General features: G+C 43.6%; 1 long non-coding RNA gene across 1 annotated transcript; it reads right to left on the bottom strand.

The window, feature by feature from the left end:
• Positions 1–1131: 1131 nt before the first annotated feature.
• LOC138667293 (uncharacterized) lies at positions 1132–27367 on the bottom strand. The gene is made up of 3 exons (XR_011318691.1): positions 25847–27367; positions 20573–20749; positions 1132–1220 (listed from the first exon to the last, which is right to left on the bottom strand). It is a non-coding gene; the product is annotated as an uncharacterized lncRNA (long non-coding RNA).

Here is a 27367-nt window from a genome sequence, read left to right as displayed (position 1 = left end):
AGGTGCCAGGCCTCCAGGCAAAAACAGTCTGATACTTGCCAAACAGAAGAAAAAAAATGAAGGTGGCACTCCAATTGTTTCAGGTGGAAAAAAGTGAAAAAACTTCATATTCTGCCACACTCATCCTGGGCAACGTTTCGGCTCCTCCTGAGCCTTTGTCAAGCAGGGGGTATTACAATCAAGTGTGCTTTTATAGCCATATTCAACAGTCTCAAGTGCACACAATCAATATAATTATCTTAAAATGTTATAAAAACAAAACATCACCATATAATTTATATAGCTGAGCTTCATACATAAAGTGCTTTGGTGCCAAAACATTATTTTACTCCATGACAAATATTCTAGTGTTACCATGTGATTGCTGCAATGCTTATCCGCATAACGTCTGATCGCAGCTGTGTACATAATTAAAATTAAGTATTATACCTGTCGGGGATCAAGCATGTCAGCATGGAGGACGCCATCCCCGCTTATCCCAGCGTTCACCTATAGCTACTGCGCATGTCTCAATGTTTCCTTAGCATCACAAGGACTAACAGCCAATAAAAAACATTGTGTGGCGTTTTTATAAGTGCGCATGCGCACTCGCACTATATCATCTCCTCAACGCCATCTTGGAAGAGGCAAACATAGAAAAAATGCATATCTCAGGTATTATAAAGAGAAATACTGCTGAAACCATACAGAGTGATAGAGTGATATTCCTTGTTACTTAGTGCTAATCTAGTACTTATAAATACAATATCACCACCATACTATATATGGGTAAATTTTCATTCATTATAAAAAGGAGTATACAGGTTTTTTACAGCATTATGTAACTACCCTGACGCAACGGACGGCACCCTCCTCAGGCTACCTCAGCTCACCAATAGTGCCATAGTGGTACACAGGACCCTTCCGGACCCTAGTGATCCAACTTAGGCTACTATAAAGGTAGAAATGCCCATAACCCTATAACTTCTTCAAACTCCTTCAATCCTGAAAAAATCATACATATATATATATATATATATATAAAAGATTGACCGAGAACTTTATCTGTAGATATTTATTCAATAAGTGTTTTTTAACAATGAAAAATTATTTTTTTTAAACATTTTTTTTAGAAAAAAAAATGTGTTTAGAAAAAAATCTTGGCAGTTATAAATAGTCCTCCATACATCCATTTTTCCTCTCCGAACCAGTATGGTGACAGGTGACACTAAGTGTCTTATCTATAAAAAATAAAATTAAAATATAATTATTTACCACATAAATAACTACATATATAGAACCTGGATCCCAATTAGCCAATTAAAAAGAGCAAAATATCTAGAAGGATTGCTAAATAACTGAATGAATTTTGAAATCTGCATTAAGTCCTGCTGGTTTTAGAGTATTGAGTTCAGATATCCATTCACGCTTCTTTAGAAGGCGCTCTCTGTCGCCCCCTCTTCTTTGTGGTGGAATTGCATCAATGATTTTAAATCTAAGTTGTTTCTCCATATGTTTCAAATCCAAAAAATGTTTAGGCACTGGAAGAGCCACTCTGTTTTTTTCTGATGGTATATCGGTGCTGGTTGATCCTTGTTTTAAAATCACAAGTGGTTTCACCGATATACCACAGATTGCAAGGACATTGGAGGAGATATACGACATAGTCTGAATTACAGGTAAAAAATTGTTTAATATTATATACATTCTGTGTAATAGGATGTATGAAAGTTGGACCCTTTAACATAAGTTCACAATTCAAACATGACAAGCAGGGGTAACAGCCTTTCCTATTGCTACCCGTTAATGTAGGTTGACAATTTCTTTTAAAAGAGCCTATATCTGGTTTAACCAGAAATTCTTTAATGCTCTTGTTCCTCTTATAAGAAAGGAGAGGTGGCAATCTAAATCCTTCTATACCAGGAAGACATTTAGTAAGCATCCTCAATGTTTTTTAACAACATTGGCTATTGCTCCACTCTCCTCCGTATAAGTGGTCACAAATGGGATGCGTGTTAAATTCTTCTCCTTAGGTTAAATTTGTAACAAATCCATCCTCTCATGCTTAATGACTATTCTTTTTGTTCTTTGTAAAAGATCACTCCGGTAGCCCCTATTCAAAAATTTCTTAATAAAAAAATCCATCATATCATTTTTTTCACTCATTTCATTTACAATCCGCTGTACCCTCAAAAGTTGACTCAAAAGAATAGATCTCACCATGTTTCGTGGATGTTGACTGTCATATATTAATAAATTGTTTTTATCAGTCTCCTTCACAAATAAAGTTGTACTCAATTGTCCATCTACCTGTTTTATCAGGACATCCAAAAACTGAATTTTCGTTTCAGATGCTACCAAAGTGAACTTGATGGTCTGGTTAATCCCATTAAGGAATACATAGAACTCATTCAATTCTTCATGGGTACCCGTACATAGGAGGAAGACGTCATGTATGTACCTCCACCACACCAATGCATGTCGGAAGTGGAGGGATAAATAGATAAGGTCCTCCTCCAAGACCCCCATAACAAGGTTTGCATAAGAAGGGGCCATATTGGCCCCCATGGTGGTACCCCGCTTTTGTCCATAGAAAGCGTCCCCAAAAAGGAAATTAAAATAATTTCCAACATTTTCAAAATAAAATCCTACAATCCTCCACTGTCATTCCCACTGTATTTAACTTTTTCTCTATGGCTTGTAAGCCATATTCATGATCAATCATGTATAGAGGGAGATGACATCAAGTGATGCCAATATTATGTTACTCTTCAATTATACCGAACTCAGCTTATTTATAAGTCTGTATCACGAATATAAGAAGCACAGTTCCTAGCTATAGGGTTTAAGATTTTATCTGAAAAAAATCCCATTTCTGTTAAACACAGAGCCCACCCCCGATATCTATCTATCTATCTATCTATATATTAGCTACCTCATATCTATCTATTATCTACCCATCTATCTTTCTTTTTTTGTAAATCAAGTTTATTGAATTGCATGTAAACAACACAGTAACAATCAGATGTTCAAATGCAGTTATAGGCACATACAGGATTGTAAAAGTGATTCAAGAATCAACAGCTGAATACTAAAAGTTTCAACATTTAAACATTAATCGTCAAATCAATAAAGTTGTAACTTTGTGAAGAAATTACCTCTGGCTTAATCAGAGGTCTAATAGTTTATAAATATTGCTTACGATGCATGTATCAGAAGCTCCCACTATTCAGCCAGCGACCAGCTCCAGCTGGGGCTAAGCCGCCGGATGAAAGCGAGAGTGCCTAGGCTCGTCCGAGCACTCAATGTCGGTTATGGAGTCTATATGAGGCCGGCCAGGCGAAGAAAAAGTAATGAAGAGAGGTGGAGAGAAAAGAAAGAGAGGAAGAGAAGGGGGAGAAGAAGAAGAGGAGAGAGTGAGAAAGGGAGAGAAAAGAGAGCAGAAAGAAAAAAAAAAAAAAAAGGAGGGGGGGAGAGGTAAGGAGGGGTGGGGGGTGCTATAAGGGTAGGGATAATCTGGTCTTCAGTCCCGACTAAATTGAGACTGTTGTTCTTTTATGCTAAGGTAAGGCTGTTAATGCAAAATTTACTGCCTAGGGGAGTTAAGGTACCGTCACACTAAGCGACGCTGCAGCGATACCAACAACGATGTCGATCGCTGCAGCGTCGCTGTTTGGTCGCTGGAGAGCTGTCACACAGACAGCTCTCCAGCGACCAACGATCCCGAGGTCCCCGGTAACCAGGGTAAACATCGGGTTACTAAGCGCAGGGTCGCGCTTAGTAACCCGATGTTTACCCTGGTTACCAGCGTAAACGTTAAAAAAACAAACATTACATACTTACATTCCGTGTCTGTCCTCCGGCGCTCTGCTTTCCTTTGCACTGTCAGCACCGGTCAGCCGGAAAGCAGAGCGGTGATGTCACCGCTGTGCTTTCCGGCTGGCTGGCGCTGACACAGGATGCAGGAGGAGTGCAGAGAAGCAGACCGCCGGGGACAGACAGCTGAAGGTAAGTATGTAGTGTTTGTTTTTTTAACGTTTACGCTGGTAACCAGGGTAAACATCGGGTTACTAAGCGCGGCCCTGCGCTTAGTAACCCGATGTTTACCCTGGTTACCAGTGAAGACATCGCTGGATCGGTGTCACAGCGATGTCAGCGGGAAGTCCAGCGACGAAATAAAGTTCTGGACTTTCCTCAGCGACCAACGATCTCCCAGCAGGGGCCTGATCGTTGGTCGCTGTCACACATAACGATTTCCTTAACAATATCATTGCTACGTCACAAAAAGCAACGATATCGTTAACGATATCGTTATGTGTGACGGTACCTTTATGGTTACAGGCCGCAAGGGGGCTAATAGGATCAATCAATGTAGCCAAGTGTTCAGTTCCTCAGATTCTCTGAAAAGCAATCCAGGGAGACCAAGTGTTAAACACTTTATCTGCGGTTCTAGTATCCTGGCCAACCAGTTGCTCCATCCTATAAATGTGATTTAGTTCAACCACGAAGTCAGCACGTGAGGGGGACAATGACTGTTTCCAGAAGCGAGGGATCACGTTACGTGCGGCTGTTAGAAAATGTCGTAATAGACCTTTTTTGAATTTGGCGATGGAGAGGTCGCATACAGACAACAGGGCTAATTTCATGGTGGGCTGGACTCTATGGAGAGATAATTTGTTATAAAGTGCAAAGATGCCCACCCAGAAGTCGTGAATAGGCGGGCAGGACCACCAGATGTGGGGGTATGTACCTCTGTCACTCCAGCACCTCCAGCAAGTATCAGGGGTGGTGGGGAACATAAGGTGAATACTAGACGGACATCTGTACCATCTGGCCAGGAGTTTATAGCTCCTTTCTTGGTAATCTGAGCAAAGTGAAGATCTGAAGGTAAATAACAGACTCTTGAGGCGTTCCTCTGGAGTCAGGTGGGTGCTTAATTCATTGTCCCATTTTAAGAAAAATGAAGGAGGATCGAGTGAGGTTGGCTGATAGCCCTGGAACATTCTATAAAGCAATGATATTGTGTGGGACAAGGGGCTCCCACCCAGGCACACGGATTCAAAAGAAGTTAGCTGTCTAAAGATGTCAGCCCGCCTAGATAACACTGTGAGATAGCTTTTGATTTGCTCATAGAAGAACCACGAGCCCGGCGGCGGCTGTCCATCAGCAAAGATGGCCCCCAAGGTCTCAATTGAGGTTCGATCTACGTAGTCATGGACCACTGGACAACTGTCTCTATGTTTGTGAAGGAACATGGTCCTGTCCTGCCCTGCTGGAAAGTGTGGGTTTTCAAAAATTGGTGTCAGGGGGCCTGGTATAAAGGAGAAATTTAATTTTTGGATGCCATGTTTAACGAACTGAGTTAGATGTCTAGTAACGAAAGGCAGGTCATCTCCCCGGATTCCCCCAATGCCCTCTCTCCAGAAGTGCGTCGCCGAGCCATGTCCCAAGAGCTTCATCTCTAGGCCTACCCATTTCTTACTTGATTTGTGATGGAACAGGTCGAGAACGCAGGTTCCAAGAAAGGCATAGCTATAGAGCAAGAAATCCGGGAGGCCCAGTCCTCCGGACTGTTTATTCCTGCACAGGAGATGATATGATAGCCATGAATGTTTACTGGACCACACAAATCTTATTATCGCTGATTTGAGCCTGGAGAAGAAGGAGGCTGGAAGATACAGAGGGATGGTCTGGAAGAAATAAAGGAGGCGAGGCAGAAGATCCATTTTGATTGCGTTAATTCTCCCAAGCCAAGATAAGTGCAGTTTGTTCCACTTCTCCAGGTCAAGCTCTGCGTTGTGTAGTGCAATTTTATGGTTAGCATCATATAGATGCGAGGACTTAGCAGTTAAGTGTATACCTAAATAGGCAAGGGAATCTGAGCGCCATCTAAATGGGAACGAGGAGCATAACTGTGAAACTAAGGAGGGCGGTAACGAAATATTTAGCATTTCAGATTTATGCGTGTTAATTTTAAAATTACTTAGGGCTCCATAGCAGTTTAATTTTGATAAAATATTAGGTAGGCTAGTGATAGGGGAGGTGACATACATGAGTATGTCGTCAGCGAATAAAGCTAATTTGTGGTTTTCTGATTGGAACTTCATTCCTGCTATGGAAGGGTTATTGCGGATTGCGAATGCCAGGTGTTCCATGGTTAACACATAGAGTAAAGGGGACAGCGGACACCCCTGCCTCGTGCCGTTCCGTATGCAGAAAGCGTTAGACAATGAGCCGTTTACCCTGACCCGGGCAGAAGGGGACTCGTAGAGGGTTTTTATACCCCACAATGCTTTTTTCCGTAGTCCGATGCCTTTGAGCGTTTGGCACATAAATTCCCAATTGACCCTATCGAAAGCTTTTTCTGCATCTATCGATAGTATACACAATGGGTCACCTTTTTTGTTGGCTCTGTCAATCAGGAAAATAGATCTAATGGTATTGTCCCTAGCCTCCCTTCCAGGCACGAAGCCCACCTGTTCCTGGTTAATTAGGAGGGGCAAGAGGCAATTAGGGGGAGAAGGGAAAAGAAGGGGGGAGGGGGGAGGGTAGGATGGAAGGACGGGGAGGGGAGGAGGGAAGAAGGGGGAGAGGAGGAGAGGGGGAAAAGGGGGGGAGGAGGAGGGGAGGGGAGGGGGGGAAGAAAAAGAGGGGAAGATTAATAGATAAACCAACAATTCACTAATACTATCTCAGAGTCCAGTAGCTACGTCTATGAACTATTAAGAAGTTGTGCACGACGAGGTGCGTACAGGTCAAAACCAAATCGGTGTATAAATCAGTGGAACTTATAACAAACTATTAAGGTGTAAAAGAGAACATCACTGGAGAAGACAGCGTTTGGCGAAGGCTCCTCTCAAGTTGGGTCCGGGGGAGGACTAGTGTTCTGCCCATTCTAGCGAAGGTCAGGTTTCGTATCTAGCTTTAAAAAGGTTTAATACCATAGTTTTGGTTTTGCTGTGTTATAGCACCACCCAGTGGTGGTTAAATTTATTACCTGTGTTTTTCAGTAACTATTAGAGTGTTGCATTCTGGGATTCACCAAGGTATCATGGGAAGGGGAAACTCCATTTTCTCTCTGTGTATTTCCCTGGACACACGTGTTAATCTGCTGTGTTGAACTACCTCACTTACTTGCCATTCCGGTTAAGATTATCCGGTAAGACCATTATCCCTGTTCTTGCTATGTAATGTTGTACAGAGTGTGATTAACTGTATAGCAGCTAGTACACAGGAAATGTGATTTTTGGTTACCTGCTGTATGTAGTTATTATAGAAGTTGCATCATCCTGTATGCTTTCCCTGTTAGTTGCAGTCATGTTATTATTTGCCCAATACTTATACAATTCATTTGTATTCTTATAGTTTTACCGCGCTCATGTTTACCAATAAACAAGTTAGACTACAGAGAACAGTCTGCTTATTTGGGAGACAGAAGTGGTTTATGCCGTATGTCGGATCACACACACCGTATTAACGTGTATGAAGACAGAACAGTAAAACGGATTCTTGACGCCAGCTTGGCCAGTAAAACGGATTCTTGACGCCAGCGGAGGCCAGTAAAACGCAGGCTAGATACCAGCAAGCAGTAAAACAGAAGCTAAATACCAGCGGAGGCTAGTAAAACCAGGCTAGACGCCAGCAATAACAAGACCACTTACACAGCCGCTTGTACCTCACCGCAACGCCTGCAAATACCGCAGCGGCCGCCATATTGCCCGCCAAGCGCTACACGTCTCAGTCTACGCTGAAGTCATTCCTACCCGCTCTGAGACGTCCTACAGCCTGCAAACGGACACACGATGTCTGCAAGTCGAGCATCCTCAGTCAGGACGAGGTCTCAAACAAGCCGCTCTAGCAAGTCTTCCTTGAAAAGGTCTGTCACCCTCGCCCGAGCAGAAGCTGAGGCGGCGAAGGTAAGATCCTCCTTCGCTGCACAAGAGATGCAGTTAAAGTTAAGACAAGCAGAGCAAGAAGCAGAAAGAGCCCGCCTGCAAGCAGATAGAGAAGCAGAAAGAGCCCGCCTGCAAGCAGAGCAAGAAGCAGAAAGAGCCCGCCTGCAAGCAGATAGAGAAGCAGAAAGAGCCTGCCAAGAAGCAGAAAGCCCGCCTGCAAGCCGAGCAAGAAGCAGAAAGAGCCCGCCTGCAAGCCGATAGAGACGCAGATACAGCACGCCTGCGAGCGACCTTAGAAAGGCTTTCCGCCGAAAAAGAAGCAGCAGCCGCAATAGCCAAAGCTGAGTTCTTAGAAGCCGTGGAGTTTCCCGAATCCGAGCGTGACAGCGACGTACGTGGACCAGACCTTGATCGTCAGGACCCTGCTCAACGCGTCTCAGAATATGTCCACCAACATCCCGGAATTGAAGACAACTCTGATCCGTTACACCAACCAGCCTATACAGATTACCAGAGATCCTTCCCCCAAACACCGTACTGGAAGCAGGAAGGTATACTGCGAAACGACGTTGACCACCACTATCGTCTTACAGAACAGAAGGTACGGCCTCCTCCCAGACTGACAGGGACACCCTTCGCTTCAGAACGGTTTTATACAGACTTTCCTAAGCCAGAAGCTCCTACCAGGTATGAGGATGCACCACACACACTGCATGACAACAGCATACCAGCTCATGTTGACACTGACTCAGCCACTATGAACTTTGCAAGGTTCTTTACCCGCCGGGAGCTGGTGACCAAGGGACTTGTAAAGTTCACCGATCGAGCTGAAAGCTACAGAGCTTGGCGAGCCTCCTTCCAGAACGCCATCAGAGACTTGCATCTTTCCAGTAGTGAAGAGTTAGATCTGTTGGTTAAGTGGCTTGGGAACGAGTCAGCTGAACATGCCAAAAGAATCAGGAACATTAACATAAAGTACCCACACACAGGACTTCGCATGGTGTGGGAGAGACTCGAAGAATGTTATGGGTCAATAGAAGCTATAGAAAATGCTTTGTATAAAAGAATTGATGATTTCCCCAAGATAGCAAATAAGGGTTATCAAAAGCTCAGGGAACTGAGCGACTTGTTAATGGAGGTACATGCTGCTCAGGCAGAAGGTGACCTACCAGGGTTGGCATTCCTGGACACTGCCAGAGGTGTCAACCCGATTGTCCAAAAGCTCCCTTACAATTTACAAGAAAAGTGGGTCAGTCACGGGTCCCGTTACAAACAGGCTCATAAGGTGCCATTTCCTCCTTTCAGGGTGTTTGTAGACTTTGTTGCTCAGCAGGCTAAAGTTAGAAATGACCCCAGTTTTGATTTCACTATGTCATGTACCACTGCCTCCGGTGTAAAACCCAGTAAAACACCAGTGGCAGTACACAAAACTAATGTTACCTCCACAGGTTTTCCTTACAGGGCAAGTAAGTCCTCTTCAGAGGAGGACAAACCTCAGGATCTCAGCAAACACTGCCCCCTACACAAGAAACCTCATCCTCTACTAAAATGTAGAGCCTTCAGGGAGAAGCCTCTAGAAGACCGTAAGAGCTTCCTAAGGGAAAACAAGATATGCTTCAGATGCTGCGCGACTACCTCACACTTCGCCAAGAACTGTGAAACCAGTGTGAAATGCGCAGAATGCAGTAGTGTGGAGCACAACACGGCTTTACACCCTGGACCACCCTCAGGGGTATCGTCACGAGTAGAAGAGTCTGCCGAAAAACAGACGGACACTGACATTGACACCCAGATCTGCAAGGAATTTGTAGCAGGGAGATCCTGCTCGAAGATCTGTCTTGTCAGAGTATTCCCAGTGAGCCAACGGGATAAGGCAATCAAGGTATATGCAATATTGGACGATCAGAGCAACAGGTCTCTAGCTAAGTCCTTTTTCTTCAACACCTTCAACATTGCTGGTCCCGGCTCTCCGTACTCCTTCAAGACATGTGCAGGTACTGTCGAGACGGCGGGGAGAAAGGCGACCGGATTCAAAGTAGAGTCTATAGACGGTCAAACCTGCTTATCCTTGCCATCGATACTGGAGTGCAATCAAATTGCCAACAACAGGTCGGAGATACCTACACCAGAGGTAGCAGCTCATCATACCCACTTGAAATGTATAGCTCACCTGATACCGGAGCTTGACCAAGGAGCTCCTATCGTCTTACTCCTCGGAAGAGACATTTTACAGGTCCACAAGGCTAGAGGACAGATCAACGGCCCACAAAACGCCCCATATGCTCAGAGACTTGACCTAGGATGGGTCATTGTGGGAGACGTCTGTTTGGGTGGAGCACACAGGCAGACACCAGTCAACAGCATGCTCACCAATACCCTCGAGAATGGACGCCCGTCTCTCTTCCAGCCATGCGAGAGCAGTTTCCTGATTAAAGAATTGCCACACAACGCCCTTCCACCTTGTCCGTTAGCTGATCCTTCCTGTGAAGACCATGCATGCGATGGTGAGGAAGATCATATAGGGTGCACAGTTTTCCACAGGACAAGAGAAGACAACCAGGTAGCAACGTCCATAGAGGACAGACTGTTCTTGGACATCATAGAGCGGGAGATAGTAAGAGATGAATCAAAGAGTTGGGTCGCACCTTTACCATTCAAACCACAGAGGCAACGCTTACCCAACAACAGAGAACTTGTGTACAGTCGATTTGTCTCCCTTACACGCAAACTGCAGAAGTCACCAGAGACAAAAGAACACTTCTTTACCTTCATGGAGAGAATATTCCAGAGTGGCCACGTGGAAATTGCACCTGTACTTCAAGACTCCGAGGAATGTTGGTACTTACCTATTTTCGGCGTGTATCATCCGAAGAAACCTGGTCAGATAAGAGTGGTATTTGACTCAAGTGCCAGATACGAAGGTGTTTCTTTAAACGACGTCTTTCTATCTTGTCCAGACCTCAACAACAGACTTCTGGGAGTACTTCTTCGTTTCCGCAAAGATGCAGTAGCATTTATGGCCGACATACAACAGATGTTTCACTGCTTCCTTGTTAAAGAAGAACACAGAAACTACTTGAAGTTTTTCTGGTACCGCGATAATGACCCCTACAGGGCCATCGTGGAATATCGTATGAAGGTACACATCTTCGGGAACAGCCCTTCCCCTGCTGTCGCTATCTATGGGCTTAGACATTCAGCCAGAGAGGGTGAAGCAAAGTACGGATCGGATGTAAGATCTTTTGTGGAAAAGGTTTTCTACGTAGATGACTGCCTGAAATCCACACCGACAGATGAGTCGGCAGTCAGTATCCTGAAAAGGGCGCAAGAAATGCTCGCTTCATCCAATTTGAGGTTGCACAAAATTGCTTCCAACAGCCAAAAACTAATGGCAGCCTTTCCCTCTCAAGATTACTCAACCGATATAAAAGACTTGGATTTAAGCACGGACTCCCTCCCTATGCAGCGGAGCCTGGGTTTACTTTGGGATTTGAAAAGGGATGCATTCACCTTCCAGATCAGCGAAGAAGAGAAACCTTTCACGCGTAGAGGCGTCCTGTCCGTTGTGAACAGCTTGTACGATCCTCTGGGATTTGTAACTCCTGTAACTATCCAAGGTAAAATGATGTTGAGAGACTTCACCCAAGAGACGTCCGATTGGGATGATCCACTTCCCAGTGAGAAAAGAGACTTGTGGGTAAGATGGAAGAACTCGTTAGAAGCCCTGTCAAGTCTCTACGTTGCACGACCATATGCTTCTGTGCCATCAACAGAAATCAAGATGCAAAGGCTTTGTATCTTCTGCAATGCCTCAACCAAAGCAATTGCAGCAGTGGCGTATTTGAAAACTACTGACATCAATGAACAATGCCACGTGAGGCTTGTTATGAGCCTACAAAATTGGCCCCACTCCGTGAACACACAGTACCCAGACTGGAACTCTGTGCAGCTGTGTTAGCAGTAGAGTTAGCTGAGCTTATCTCGACAGAAATGGACCTGGAGGTCAAAGAAATCGAGTTCTACACCGACAGCAAGGTAGTGTTGGGGTACATTTGCAATGAAACTCGTCGTTTCTATGTCTACGTCAGCAATCGGGTGCTAAGGATCAGGAGATCCACTGACCCTAAACAGTGGCATTATGTGTCCACAAACCACAACCCTGCGGACCACGCAACCAGATCCATTGAAGCAAGACACCTTAAGGACACAACCTGGTTTACTGGCCCAACATTCTTATACCGTTCGACGCCATACACGGACGAGTCAAACATCTTTGAGCTGGTAGATCCGGAGGCAGATGAAGAAATCCGCCCTCAGGTATCCGTCCTACGTACGGGGACTAAAGACAATCACCTCAAATCCCACCGTTTCAATAGGTTCTCAACTTGGAACTCGCTTGTTCGTGCCCTCGCTTGTTTAATTCATGCGGCTCGATCCTACAAGTCAACGTCACCCGCCATCCAGGAACCTTGCAAAGGTTGGCACCACTGCAAGCTTGCCTTTACCGTTCCAAACATGGAAAATGCCAAGAACGTTATAATTCGTACCATACAACGTGAATGTTACGCCAAATAAATAGATAACCTCAATAAAAACCAACCTGTCTCTAGAGACAGTGTCTTGAAAAAGCTTGATCCAAGCATCGACCAAGATGGGCTGTTAAGAATTGGAGGTCGTCTTCAAGAAGCTGAAGTGGAATTTGGGGAGAAACACCCTATAATAATTCCTGGACATCATCATGTCACGACCCTGCTTGTGCAACACCACCACGTCTTGGTGAAACATCAGGGCCGACTGTTTACCGAAGGAAATCTACGAACTGCTGGACTATGGATAGTTGGAGCAAAGCGGTGCGTGAGTAAACTCATTTACAACTGCGTGATTTGTCGCAAACTCCATGGCGGGACTCAAAAGCCAAAGATGGCCAATCTCCCACCAGACAGACTTAGTACAGAACCTCCTTTTACCAACGTCGGACTGGACGTATTCGGGCCATGGTCTGTGGTTGCACGGCACACTAGAAGAGTCCAAGCCAACGCCAAACGCTGGGCGGTTATGTTCACCTGTATGTCCATCAGAGCAGTCCACATCGAAGTAATTTAGTCCATGGACACTTCAGGGTTTATAAATGCACTCCGACGTTTCATCGCCATCAGAGGGCCCGTGAAGCACATACGCTCCGATAGAGGTACCAACTTTGTAGGAGCAGTGAAAGAACTTCAAATTCCTTCTAACCTAGACACCACCAGTGTGGAAAGATACTTGAATGAGCAGGGATGCACCTGGACTTTCAATCTTCCACACTCTTCTCACATGGGAGGCACTTGGGAGAGGATGATAGGAATGGCACGCAGAATCCTTGACTCCATGTTCTTGCAAGCAGGTAGCGCAAGACTCACACATGAAAGTTTGACCACATTCCTGGCAGAAGTTTCGGCCATTATTAATGCTAGACCATTGACTTCACTTTCTAGTGACTCTTAGGATCCGACCATTCTCACTCCTGCCATGTTACTTACTCAGAAAGCCAGCGTTCTCAGCGCTCCACCTGGAGAATTTAGCAACAAGGACCTCTACAGACGACAATGGAGACAAGTCCAAAGTCTCTCCAATACCTTCTGGGACAGATGGAGGAAGCAGTACCTCTCTACCTTACAACCCAGGAAGAAGTGGCAGACCGACAAACCAAACATCAAAACCGGTGATGTCGTTCTCATGAAAGACAGCCAGAGTCACAGTAATGAGTGGCCACTAGGCCTCATCACTAAGATACTCCCAAGCAAAGATGGGAAGGTGCGTAAGGTCGAGGTCAAAGTAGGCAAGTCCGGGGAGAGTAAACTATTCCTCAGACCAGATGCGGAACTTGTCTTACTGTTTTCGCCAAAAGAACCTGTGGGTGGCATCGGTTGATGCCAAGCGGGGAGTGTTCTGCCCATTCTAGCGAAGGTCAGGTTTCGTATCTAGCTTTAAAAAGGTTTAATACCATAGTTTTGGTTTTGCTGTGTTATAGCACCACCCAGTGGTGGTTAAATTTATTACCTGTGTTTTTCAGTAACTATTAGAGTGTTGCATTCTGGGATTCACCAAGGTATCATGGGAAGGGGAAACTCCATTTTCTCTCTGTGTATTTCCCTGGACACACGTGTTAATCTGCTGTGTTGAACTACCTCACTTACTTGCCATTCCGGTTAAGATTATCCGGTAAGACCATTATCCCTGTTCTTGCTATGTAATGTTGTACAGAGTGTGATTAACTGTATAGCAGCTAGTACACAGGAAATGTGATTTTTGGTTACCTGCTGTATGTAGTTATTATAGAAGTTGCATCATCCTGTATGCTTTCCCTGTTAGTTGCAGTCATGTTATTATTTGCCCAATACTTATACAATTCATTTGTATTCTTATAGTTTTACCGCGCTCATGTTTACCAATAAACAAGTTAGACTACAGAGAACAGTCTGCTTATTTGGGAGACCGAAGTGGTTTATGCCGTATGTCGGATCACACACACCGTATTAACGTGTATGAAGACAGAACAACTAGTCTTCTTACGCTGCTTAGAATGCTGTGCTTTTAGCCATCTTGGGGGAATGTCTGGAAGTTGGGGCGAGCGCGGCCAGTCAGGGAGGTCAGTCATTGGCAGCTCAAAGATTCCTAGCAAGTTGGCCAGGTCAACCAGGTTGCGGAAAATGGCCATCTTCCCGCCCTTGAAGGCAATCAGCTGGAACGGGAATCCCCGTCTATAAGTAATTTCTCTGTCCTTGAGGAGAGACAGTAAGGGGCGTAATGCTCTCCTAAGCTGTAGCGTGCACCTAGATAGATCGGACAGTAGTAGAATTTGAGTTCCACAGTAGTCTATGGTGCCCCTCCGTCTGGCAGCTAGCATGATGGCCTCCTTGGTTCTATAGTAATGAACTCTACAGATGACGTCCCTAGGTCTTGATTCTGATGTCGGTTTGGGTCCCAGGGATCTGTGTATACGGTCGAACACGATTGAGCCGCCTTCCTCACCATCTAGAAGGTCAAGAAATATTTTCTGAACAGTAGAGTCTAAGTCAGGGGGGGGTTTACTGATTCAGGAAGGCCACCGATTCTAATATTATTACGTCTGTTGCGATTTTCTAAGTCTTCCATTCCTGTCGCAAACTCCTCCAGTCTTTGAGCGTGGCTAGCTATAACCTCCCTGTGGGTTTGTAATTCTTGTAGAATAATGTCCTGGGACTTCTCGACCTCTTCCACCCGAGTTGTGAATTCTGATTTGAGAGTGTAACAACAACCAACGTAATACACCATGGGACAAAGTATACACAATTTAAACCAAGGCAGGGAATATGGAAAATATATGGCTTTATTTATTAGGGTGCCTATGATTACATATCACAAAAATAAATCAATACATTAAACAAGCAAAAATTACATAAAATAAATAGAATGCGTACACTGACAGATTATAAAAAAAGGGGGCTATATATGTTTATCTTTATAGCAATAAAACCACCAACAGGATAAAATATAAGACTCCAAAGATTGGATATTTTATGTAGCAGCACCAGAAGTTCACAAGAAAAAATATGAAATTTATAAAAAATAACCCTAAGAAACAGGGGGATAGGCTCTGTATTTTATATATAAAAATATAATATATATATGGGGAGAAGGAAAAATATTATTAAGTCCACAACTGTTGAATTAAGTACGTGTGGAGTAAAGTGACAAGTGCAACTGAAAACAATAAGAAAGGGGCTCTCAATAGATCAATAGAATAAATTACTGGCTGGTCATAATCGCACTATAATACCACACAGCCAATGTGTAAAAAGGGAGGGGAAAAGGATATATATAGTGAATTAAAATTATATTGTGTATCTAATATATAATTGCCTAGAATACTACTTCCTGCAATTTGTGCCAACTTCCGTGGCTTTGTCCGGAGCTAATGTCCGGAGCTAATGTCCGGAGATAATGTCCGGAGCTAATGTCCGGAGATAAGTGATGTCAACAGTGTCCAGTGTCTGATTGGTTGCCGCCTGCTGCGAGCGTCCAATCAGAAACGTGCCGTACTGTGACACACTCCGCCCGCCATTTTGGTGTGATTTTTGAATTTTTACCTCACAGCAAGTTTCTACTGCGTGGAGGCGGGCCCAGTGACGTTGCTCTTCAAGCTCCTGCCGAATTTCGTCAAAAAAATGATAATACCATTTACCAAAACTATATATATTTAGTTGTGAAGTGGTTCAGTGACATTTTCACACCAATTTTGAACTTTTGTTTGGTGTTTTCTCCATATACTGCCTATTATTTTTGTTCTTTCTTACTATTATTTATTAATTGTATTATTCTTACATTTGAATAAATAAAGTATATATGGATTCTAGACTCCCGATTCTTTAGAATCGGGCTGCCATCTAGTCTAATATATAATTGCCTAGAATACTACTTCCTGCAATTTGTGCCAACTTCCGTGGCTTTGTCCGGAGCTAATGTCCGGAGCTAATGTCCGGAGATTAATTGCCTAGAATACTACTTCCTGCAATTTGTGCCAACTTCCATGGCTTTGTCCGGAGCTAATGTCCGGAGCTAATGTCCGGAGCTAATGTGCGGAGATAATGTCCGGAGCTAATGTCCGGAGCTAATGTCCGGAGCTAATGTCCGGAGATAAGTGACGTCAACAGTGTCCAGTGTCTGATTGGTTGCCGCCTGCTGCGAGCGACCAATCAGAAACGTGCCGTACTGTGACACACTCCGCCCGCCATTTTGGTGTGATTTTTGAATTTTTACCTCACAGCAAGTTTCTACTGCGTGGAGGCGGGCCCAGTGACGTTGCTCTTCAAGCTCCTGCCGAATTTCGTAAAAAAAATGATAATACCATTTACCAAAACTATATATATTTAGTTGTGAAGTGGTTCAGTGACATTTTCACACCAATTTTGAACTTTTGTTTGGTGTTTTCTCCATATACTGCCTATTATTTTTGTTCTTTCTTACTATTATTTATTAATTGTATTATTCTTACATTTGAATAAATAAAGTATATATGGATTCTAGACTCCCGATTCTTTAGAATCGGGCTGCCATCTAGTAAGAAAATAAGTTCCATATATGTGCCTCACAACGTAATGTGCAAATATGCCAACTAAAGTGATAAAGTGCAAAGCGAGGAAAGGGAGCCAATAGAACTAAAGCCACACTACTCCTATTAGGCTAAATCAGGGACTACAAATAGACTGGGTGGGAAAAACTCCAACCGGAGTTGTGAACGTGATGAAGGTAAAGTGCACCTGTGCAGTCTAATGACTAAAATAGCATGGTGCCCATGAACAGAGACTAAGCTCCTGGTGCCTCAATAAAAATTGCTATGTACCTGAGGTGGTTCTGCCAGTGTGCGCGCTGACCCGACGCGCGTTTCGGAATGTATATTCTTTCCTTCGTCAAGGGTTGCCAGGGTATGTGCTGCGACGCTATATATAGCATCTTAATCCAAGCGCTGCGGCCCGGGTATAACCGGCGCATGCGTAGTCAGGAGGTCCAGGACTTCCGGTCCCCGCGTCACATGACCGGCCGCATGGGGATGGAGTGCCCAGCGTAACCACAGTAACATGGACGCGGGGAACCGGAACCGCAGGACACAGACCACGCATGCGCACAGCCAGGGGCGCAGCGTGGGAGAAGCGGATGGACAGATAATATAGTGAGAGACGCTGGGAATACAGGGACAGGGGAAAGATGAAAAAGAACTACTACTACCGCAATTATCTGAATACTGGGATCATGACTGTACTAGTGTATTAATGTGCTACACCGCCCTTACTAACATACATTATTAAATATTAATAATATAAAAGATGAATCAATATGTATTCATATTCATATACATACATATTCATATGTATGTATATGTAATCAATATTTAATATTTATATTATTAATATTTAATAATGTATGTTAGTAAGGGCGGTGTAGCACATTAATACACTAATACAGTCATGATCCCAGTATTCAGATAATTGCGGTAGTAGTAGTTTGTCGGGATCACACTCAGTCGGAGCAGCCTTTGGAAGTGTGGAATCACCAGAAATAATACACAAGACACGTCTTGTATAGTGTATCACTGGGAAGTCTCTGATGCACGCCTGCCCTCAGAGTGCTATCCCTTCTTTATATAGCTGTTTCAGCAGGCTTAGTGGTTATACAAGTTTTGCATGTTTAAACAAAGAGACAAAACAGGAAAGAAAGAAAAGAAAAGAAAACAGTTTCGTGGGCGGCAGTTTCACAACAAACAGTACAAAGGCAATTCCACAGACAGGAAAAACAGGATTTCATACTATAGCTAAAATGTCCTTGAATGGACAGGTCAATATTTATCACAAATTCTTTTTTTTTTTTTTTTGTTCATTGAGGTAATCATTTTTGTTCTGCTCTTCACAATCCCCCCTTTGACATATTCCATTCAAAACCTTGTCGATCATTTTAGTCATTCTTTTTGTGATATTACAAAAAAAAAACTTTATATTCTCGCATCCATTACACAAAATTTATTTGTGCATACCGAGATACCCTTGAGTACAACCTTGAATAATACATATATAATTACAATAACCATAACTGTATGTATTAGGCTTTGCATAATCCCGGTAACCCACCCACCGATCCCTCTGAACCAATTGGCCGGGTTAAGAAAAGAAAAGGTATCTGACCACCAGCTATCCTTATTTTGGTCATTGTCTTTGTCATACTGATCCCTGAGTCGTTGTACGTCTTTTAATTTAAATCTCATACTCATAGTACTATTCGGGTCTATATAATGACAGCAGGTGGGTCCGATGATTTGACACATACCCCCTTGTGAGGCAGTTAGGTAATCCAATACCAGGGTATGTTGGTTAGTGACTATTATAAGCTGATTCTGTACAGCTATACTAGTATTTAATATGTCCAATATATCCCAAATCTGATCATCTAGATAATCCGTGGCTCTAACTAATTTATCCCACATTTGTGTTAACATAGGATAAATAAAAATGGTACTAGCAATTTTGTTGGGAATTCCCATTTGTACTATATGCGGCCTCCCCGAGGGACGTGGTGAGTTATCTGCAGCTCTTTTATACAGTGTGTGCTTGGGCACGGCTTGCATATTCACTTGTTTATTTGAAATTATGAAAGTAGCCGGGGTTAGGCGTTCTAATGTACAAGTACCCTTTATACCTACGGGAAGCCATTTATATGCTCCTTCTCCGCATATCCAAAATGTACCCTCAGGCAGATCCCACAAAGCTGAGTGCTGCAATACCAATCTGTGAGCCAAATCCACAAAACTAGATACATTCTGAAGCATACACCAAGAGGGTTTTTGTCCCAAGGGGCTACAGTACCCGGCTGCGGGATTCCCACATATATGCATTCCGTTGAGGTTAACATTATTAACATCAATATCATGAGTCTTATACTGCTTTTTTGCAATGGCTTGCATGTATCATAGTAACATAGTAACATAGTAACATAGTTAGTAAGGCCGAAAAAAGACATTTGTCCATCCAGTTCAGCCTATATTCCATCATAATAAATCCCCAGATCTACGTCCTTCTACAGAACCTAATAATTGTATGATACAATATTGTTCTGCTCCAGGAAGACATCCAGGCCTCTCTTGAACCCCTCGACTGAGTTCGCCATCACCACCTCCTCAGGCAAGCAATTCCAGATTCTCACTGCCCTAACAGTAAAGAATCCTCTTCTATGTTGGTGGAAAAACCTTCTCTCCTCCAGACGCAAAGAATGCCCCCTTGTGCCCGTCACCTTTCTTGGTATAAACAGATCCTCAGCGAGATATTTGTATTGTCCCCTTATATACTTATACATGGTTATTAGATCGCCCCTCAGTCGTCTTTTTTCTAGACTAAATAATTCTAATTTCGCTAATCTATCTGGGTATTGTAGTTCTCCCATCCCCTTTATTAATTTTGTTGCCCTCCTTTGTACTCTCTCTAGTTCCATTATATCCTTCATGAGCACCGGTGCCCAAAACTGGACACAGTACTCCATGTGCGGTCTGACTAGGGATTTGTACAGAGGCAGTATAATGCTCTCATCATGTGTATCCAGACCTCTTTTAATGCACCCCATGATCCTGTTTGCCTTGGCAGCTGCTGCCTGGCACTGGCTGCTCCAGGTAAGTTTATCATTAACTAGGATCCCCAAGTCCTTCTCCCTGTCAGATTTACCCAGTGGTTTCCCATTCAGTGTGTAATGGTGATATTGATTCCTTCTTCCCATGTGTATAACCTTACATTTATCATTGTTAAACCTCATCTGCCACCTTTCAGCCCAAGTTTCCAACTTACCCAGATCCATCTGTAGCAGAATACTATCTTCTCTTGTATTAACTGCTTTACATAGTTTTGTATCATCTGCAAATATCGATATTTTACTGTGTAAACCTTCTACCAGATCATTAATGAATATGTTGAAGAGAACAGGTCCCAATACCGACCCCTGCGGTACCCCACTGGTCACAGCGACCCAGTTAGAGACTATACCATTTATAACCACCCTCTGCTTTCTATCACTAAGCCAGTTACTAACCCATTTACACACATTTTCCCCCAGAACAAGCATTCTCATTTTGTGTACCAACCTCTTGTGCGGCACGGTATCAAACGCTTTGGAAAAATCGAGATATACCACGTCCAATGACTCACCGTGGTCCAGCCGTGGCATCCATGATGCCTTTCCTTCAAGCTTGACTGCTGTTGGAGTTGTTAACAGGACTTGGAAAGGTCCGTCAAATCTCGGTTCCAGAGTCTTTCTGGTGTGTCTTTTCACGTAGACTTGATCACCAGGTTCCAACTTGTGGCCTCCTTCGAGATTTTCTGGATCTGGAAGGGAAGCAAAAACTTGCGAATGCACTTTAGTTAAACGTTTTTGTAATTCTTGTACATAAGCAGTTAAAGTCTCAGTATTCAACATCAGTTGTTGTGGAAAATAACAACCCAAATTTGCTGCTCTACCAAAAAGAATCTCATGTGGTGACAGCTTAGCCTTCCCCCTTGGGGTGTTTCGGATGGAATACAGGGCAAGTGGTAGACACTCGGTCCAAGGCTTTCCTGTTTCTGCCATGGCCTTCTGGATTTTTAATTTTATTGTCCCATTTAATCTTTCCACTTTACCTGAACTCTGTGGATGATATGGAGTGTGAAACTGTTTTTTTACTCCCAACATTTTCATAACATTCTGGAATATTTCCCCAGTAAAATGGGTACCCCTATCTGACTCGACCACCTCAGGCATGCCGTAACAGGGTATCAGTTCATGTGCTATTTTAATGGCAGTAGTTTTTGCTGAGGCTTTACGAACTGGATAAGCCTCTGGCCACCCTGAGAACATGTCCACACACACAAGCACATATTCGTATCCATTGTACCTAGGAAGTTGGATGTAGTCGATCTGGAGTCTTTGAAAGGGATACAGTGGTCTTACATGATGTTTGGTTGGGGTTTTAATGGCCTGACCTGGATTGTGTGCCAGGCATATAGCGCATGCAGCACACATGTTCCGAGCAAAATTACCAAATCCTGGAGCCAACCACCTTTCTTTTACCTTGAGCGTCATACCATTTGCCGACACATGCGTGGGTAGGTGGAGGTCACTTGCCACTGCGGGGTACCAGGCTCTGGGTAAACACAACAAAGTTCCTTTTTTCCATAATCCTTGCTGATCTCCTGCCCCTTTTTTCTGCCACTGCCCTCGTTCTTCGTCGTCTACCTGTTTCTGAGCTTCCTTCAATCTTTCCTCATCATCTTCAGAGCTATCTAGTGTGTGGGCATGATGTAAGGGTTTACGTGCTGCCTGTTTTGCTGCCTTATCGGCTTTATCGTTACCCCTGGCTTCCTCGGTGTCGAGTCTCACATGTGCAGCTACCTTTATCACCGCTATTTCTTTAGTTTCTTGTGCTGCCTCCAGAATCTGTCTAATGAGGGAGGCATGTTTAACAGGTTGGCCTGAAGCAGTCATATAACCTCTGGCTCTCCATATTACGCCAAAATCGAAAATAATGCCATGTGCATATCTAGAATCAGTGTATATGTTTGCTGTCTGATCTTTGGCTATTTTTAGAGCTTCAACTAATGCCGTAAGTTCTGCTTCTTGTGCAGACTGATTAGCAGGGAGAGGTTCTGCTTTCAGCACTTCATGCTGAGTTACTACCGCATAACCTGTATGAAATTGTCCATTCATATCTGCATATCTACTGCCATCTATGAAAAGTTAAAATGTAGCATTACAGAGTGGCTTGTCACGTACATTACATAAGCCCTGAGTCTCTTGTTCCATTAATTGTACACAATCATGCATTGACTTTGATGGGTCAAAGGAGTTGGAGAGTGCAGTTGCAGTTTCCTCAGGTATGGTACCCCCCTCAGACTCTAAAGGGAGCAAAGACGCGAGATTAAGAGTCTGAATCGTGGCAAAGGAAATGTTGGGCGGCAGTAGTAGGGAACATTGGAGACGGAGGTGTCTGGCCATTGAAATATGTTTAGGTTGGACCTGGTTAAGAATGCCATGTACATCATGAGTGGTCTGAACTAGAAGTGGGTGATCAAGAACAATCTCAGAAGCTTTATCTAATAACAGTGAAATTGCGGCTACTACTCTTACACAAGAAGGTGCGGCTCTAGCTACAGGGTCCAGATGAGCTGATATGTATGCCACAGGTCTCTGTTTGTTTCCTTGTTTTTGTGTGAGCACCCCTGTAGCATGTGAGGATATCTCAGCTGCCATCAATTGAAAAGGTTTAGTGTAGTCTGGGAGTCCCAAAGCCGGAGCTGATACCAATGACTGTTTAGCCTCTTCACTGAGTGAATATGGTGTGTTGGCAATACAGTCATATAAAGGCTGCATGAGTTGACTTGCATGTATGATCCACTGTCTACAGTGTGAAACAATACCTAGGAAAGCACGCAGCTGTTTGTGATTCCTGGGTTCAAGCATGTTACGTATGGCTTCCGTAAGTTGAGGTGTGAGGTGTCTGATGCCCTGTGATATGCAGTGACCTAAAAACACGACTGTTTGTTGACAAGCCTGGAGTTTCTGTCTATTTACTTTACAGCCTTCTTGCGCTAGGAAAATTAAGAAATTAACAGTTGAGGTAACTGCCGTCTGCTCATCAGGGCAACAAATAAGTAAGTCATCTACATACTGTAGAATGACTACTCCTGGTTCTGGGATGAAATTTTTTAGCACGGTCTGCATTGCTTCAGAGTACAAAGTTGGTGAGTGTACCATACCTTGTGGCAATCTTGTCCATGCTAATTGTTTACCCTTGAATGTAAAGGCAAACAAATGCCAACAGTTCTTATGTAGTGGCACAGAAAAAAATGCGTTTGATAAGTCAATTACCGTAAAATATGCAGCAGTGCTGGGAATTTGAGACAGTAAGGTATGAGGATTCGGTACCACAGGGGTGACCGGTGCCAAAACCTTATTGATTTCCCGTAAGTCGTGCACCATGCGATATTTCACCATAGTTTCTTTGGAGGACACTTTCTTTTTAACAGGATATAAGGGTGTATTGGCGGGTGACCTGATTTCTACCAAAACACCTTGTAACACATAATCCTGAATTTGTTGAGAAATCGCCTGTTCTTGCTGGGCGCTGATGGGGTATTGCCTAAGCTGAGGTAATATGGTCCCCGGGGCAGTTTCTAACAGTATAGGAGCTACTGATAAAAATCCTACATCAGTGTCTCCTTTTGCCCCTGAATTTTACCATCATACCCTTCTGCATATGTAACCTTTGAGGATATATGGTCAGGATATGGTAAAAAGTCCTGATTTAAAATGGAGGATGTTGCTCCCGTATCTATCAGAAAAGGTACATTTTTACCCTCAACTTCAACTTGTATTATTGGTCTTCTAGAAGGAAGAGAGACCTGCATAACTTTCAGTCATTCTGAGCTGTCTGTTTGATCAGACACTGGGTTATTTATCCTATTTTTGGGTACAAAGGTTCCTGAATCTATATCTGCTTTTCTCTTCCTACATTCCCTTTGGAAATGTCCTGGCTTCTTACAGTAATGACAAGTAAACTTTTGATTAGCAGAGCCAGTATTAGCCTGTGCAATTCTTACTGGCTTAGAATTTTCTCTTAAGTCCATTTCTATCCCTACAGCTTTCTGTCTAGCCAGGTGTGGGTCTTCCAAGGTTCTCCAATCAGGGGTTGCGGCCTTAAGCTTTTCCTTCACTTTTGGAGAAAAACCATCTATAAAGGTTTTTGTAACTAACCTCATCATTCCTGGAGCGGTTAGATCCATGCCTTCATCTCTGAAATTATTTTCTACACTTAGATAATATTCGTCTACTGATTGTCCAGATTTCTGAGCCACCACTCCCGTTGTTCCTCTCTGCCTCTGTCTCTCCCTCATGAAAACCATTAAGTGATCTACAAATTGTGTACCTGATTCTATCGTTTGTAAGGCACCATCTCCTGCTTGGGGCCTATGTACCTGTAGATTTGCTAATAGCTCCTGGAAGAGTCCAGGAGTCATTTTCATTCTACATAATTCTTCTCCATCTGCCCAAACTCCAGCGTGAGTCTGCATAATTTGCTGTATATATTGTGCAAATCTAACTGGACACTGGGTGGGATCTGGTGCGTTATGCAAGAGAGACATGCCTTCAGCGGGGGACCAAGGGAAATATTGTCGAGTTTGGTGATATCTAGTTCCCATTACTCCGTCAGCACCAGGTTCCCTAAAGGGTCTTGGTACTACCCTAACAGGGGCAAGTACAGCGCCATGTCTAGGTGTACCACAGGCTAGGCAATCATTTCTCCAGTCTGGATTTTGTTGTCCACAGTGCGGACATACCCATCCTCCTGGTCCGGCTAAACTTTGAGGTGGTGTTTGGAGAAAAGATGGGGCATGTGGGTTAAGGTATGGGGGTGGGGTATTTTTAGATTCCACATTTTGTTTTTCTCCACAGCCTGTGGGTCTAATACACCACTTTTTACTCTGTTGATTATATGTCCATCCCTCATTTTCTGCTACCCTAGAGACATCAATCAATGCTTGGATCTGATCTATCCATTTCTTGTCTCTGATTATGCCTTTTTTCCTTTCCTGAATTCCTTCCCATAGTTTTCTACTAAAAGCTTCTGCCCTAGTAACTCCAAACTTACTAAAAAATCTTTTTCAGCCCCTTAGTGGCATCTTCACCACTTCTCTCCTTTATGATAGTATAGATATCTAATTCTTCTGGTTCCGACTTTGTTTGCTTATTCCCCATTTTCTTATCCTGAGCTTTCTTGCCCTAGGTGGCGTTTGGGTATGAGAATACCTCGTTACCTTCTTCCTAAGGAGCTAGGATGTCTTTTTCTTGCCCTAGGTGGCGTTTGGGTATGAGAATACCTCGTTACCTTCTTCCTAAGGAGCTAGGATGTTTAAACTGTGTTGATGTAAGAAAATCCTGATTCCTACACCTATAGCAAACAACACAAATGCAACCAGACAGAAAAAGAAAAAGAACATACAACGTATCTTGTCCCAGGCTAATTTATCTGTCCTGGGCTTATACTATCACATACAACGTATTCTTGTCCCAGGCTAATTTATCTGTCCTGGGCTCATACTATCATACACTTATCCGTCACCAGGTTTTTGTCAAAGACAGGATCAGAGATTTAACATAGGCACGGAGGTCTCCCCGAAAGGACGCAACCACGTTGCCCAGTGGGACAGTCACTTCTTCTGTTTCAACCCCCTGGGCGGCTTATAGGGCTATTCCCAACTTCCACACACCTTCTATTCACATTCACTCTCATTCAATGCCGTACTCCGTGAGGTGATCAATTCCTAAATAGTTCAAGAACCCGAGCTATAGGTATCCTCCTCTACTAGAACTACCCGCTAAAGAACACAACACAGAAAATCTTATGGACAGTGCAGGGCAGATATAAGAGATCTAACAGTGTCTCTTACCTGGCCAGGTTTTTGTTCATCTGCCGTCCATTATCCCAGATTCTCTTTTCGTTCGTATTCTGCCGGTGTTCTTGAAGGAATACACAGACCTCGGGTCCCTGTTCAGGCGCCAGGAAATGTCGGGATCACACTCAGTCGGAGCAGCCTTTGGAAGTGTGGAATCACCAGAAATAATACACAAGACACGTCTTGTATAGTGTATCACTGGGAAGTCTCTGATGCACGCCTGCCCTCAGAGTGCTATCCCTTCTTTATATAGCCGTTTCAGCAGGCTTAGTGGTTATACAATTTTGCATGTTTAAACAAAGAGACAAAACAGGAAAGAAAGAAAAGAAAAGAAAACAGTTTCGTGGGCGGCAGTTTCACAACAAACAGTACAAAGGCAATTCCACAGACAGGAAAAACAGGATTTCATACTATAGCTAAAATGTCCTTGAATGGACAGGTCAATATTTATCACAAATTCTTTTTTTTTTATTTTTGTTCATTGAGGTAATCATTTTTGTTCTGCTCTTCACAAGTTCTTTTTCATCTTTCCCCTGTCCCTGTATTCCCAGCGTCTCTCACTATATTATCTGTCCATCCGCTTCTCCCACGCTGCGCCCCTGGCTGTGCGCGTGCGTGGTCTGTGTCCTGGGGTTCCGGTTCCCCGCGTCCATGTTACTGTGGTTACGCTGGGCACTCCATCCCCATGCGGCCGGTCATGTGACGCGGGGACCGGAAGTCCTGGACCTCCTGACTGCGCATGCGCCGGTTATACCCGGGCCGCAGCGCTCGGATTAAGACGCTATATATAGCGTCGCAGCACATACCCTGGCAACCCCTGACGAAGGAAAGAATATACATTCCGAAACGCGCGTCGGGTCAGCGCGCACACTGGCAGAACCACCTCAGGTACATAGCAATTTTTATTGAGGCACCAGGAGCTTAGTCTCTGTTCATGGGCACCATGCTATTTTAGTCATTAGACTGCACAGGTGCACTTTACCTTCATCACGTTCACAACTCCGGTTGGAGTTTTTCACCACCCAGTCTATTTGTATTCCCTGATTTAGCCTAATAGGAGTAGTGTGGCTTTAGTTCTATTGGCTCCCTTTCCTCGCTTTGCACTTTATCACTTTAGTTGGCATATTTGCACATTACGTTGTGAGACACATATATGGAACTTATTTTCTTATACACAATATAATTTTAATTCACTATATATATCCTTTTCCCCTCCCTTTTTACACATTGGCTGTGTGGTATTATAGTGCGATTATGACCAGCCAGTAATTTATTCTATTGATCTATTGAGAGCCCCTTTCTTATTGTTTTCAGTTGCACTTGTCACTTTACTCCACACGTACTTAATTCAACAGTTGTGGACTTAATAATATTTTTCCTTCTCCCCATATATATATTATATTTTTATATATAAAATACAGAGCCTATCCCCCTGTTTCTTAGGGTTATTTTTTATAAATTTCATATTTTTTCTTGTGAACTTCTGGTGCTGCTACATAAAATATCCAATCTTTG

Source organism: Ranitomeya imitator, chromosome 2 (assembly GCF_032444005.1).
Source record: "Ranitomeya imitator isolate aRanImi1 chromosome 2, aRanImi1.pri, whole genome shotgun sequence".
Taxonomy (NCBI): domain Eukaryota; kingdom Metazoa; phylum Chordata; class Amphibia; order Anura; family Dendrobatidae; genus Ranitomeya; species Ranitomeya imitator.
The sequence above is the reverse complement of the archived record's forward strand: the minus strand, read 5'-3'. Positions and strand labels throughout refer to the sequence as shown.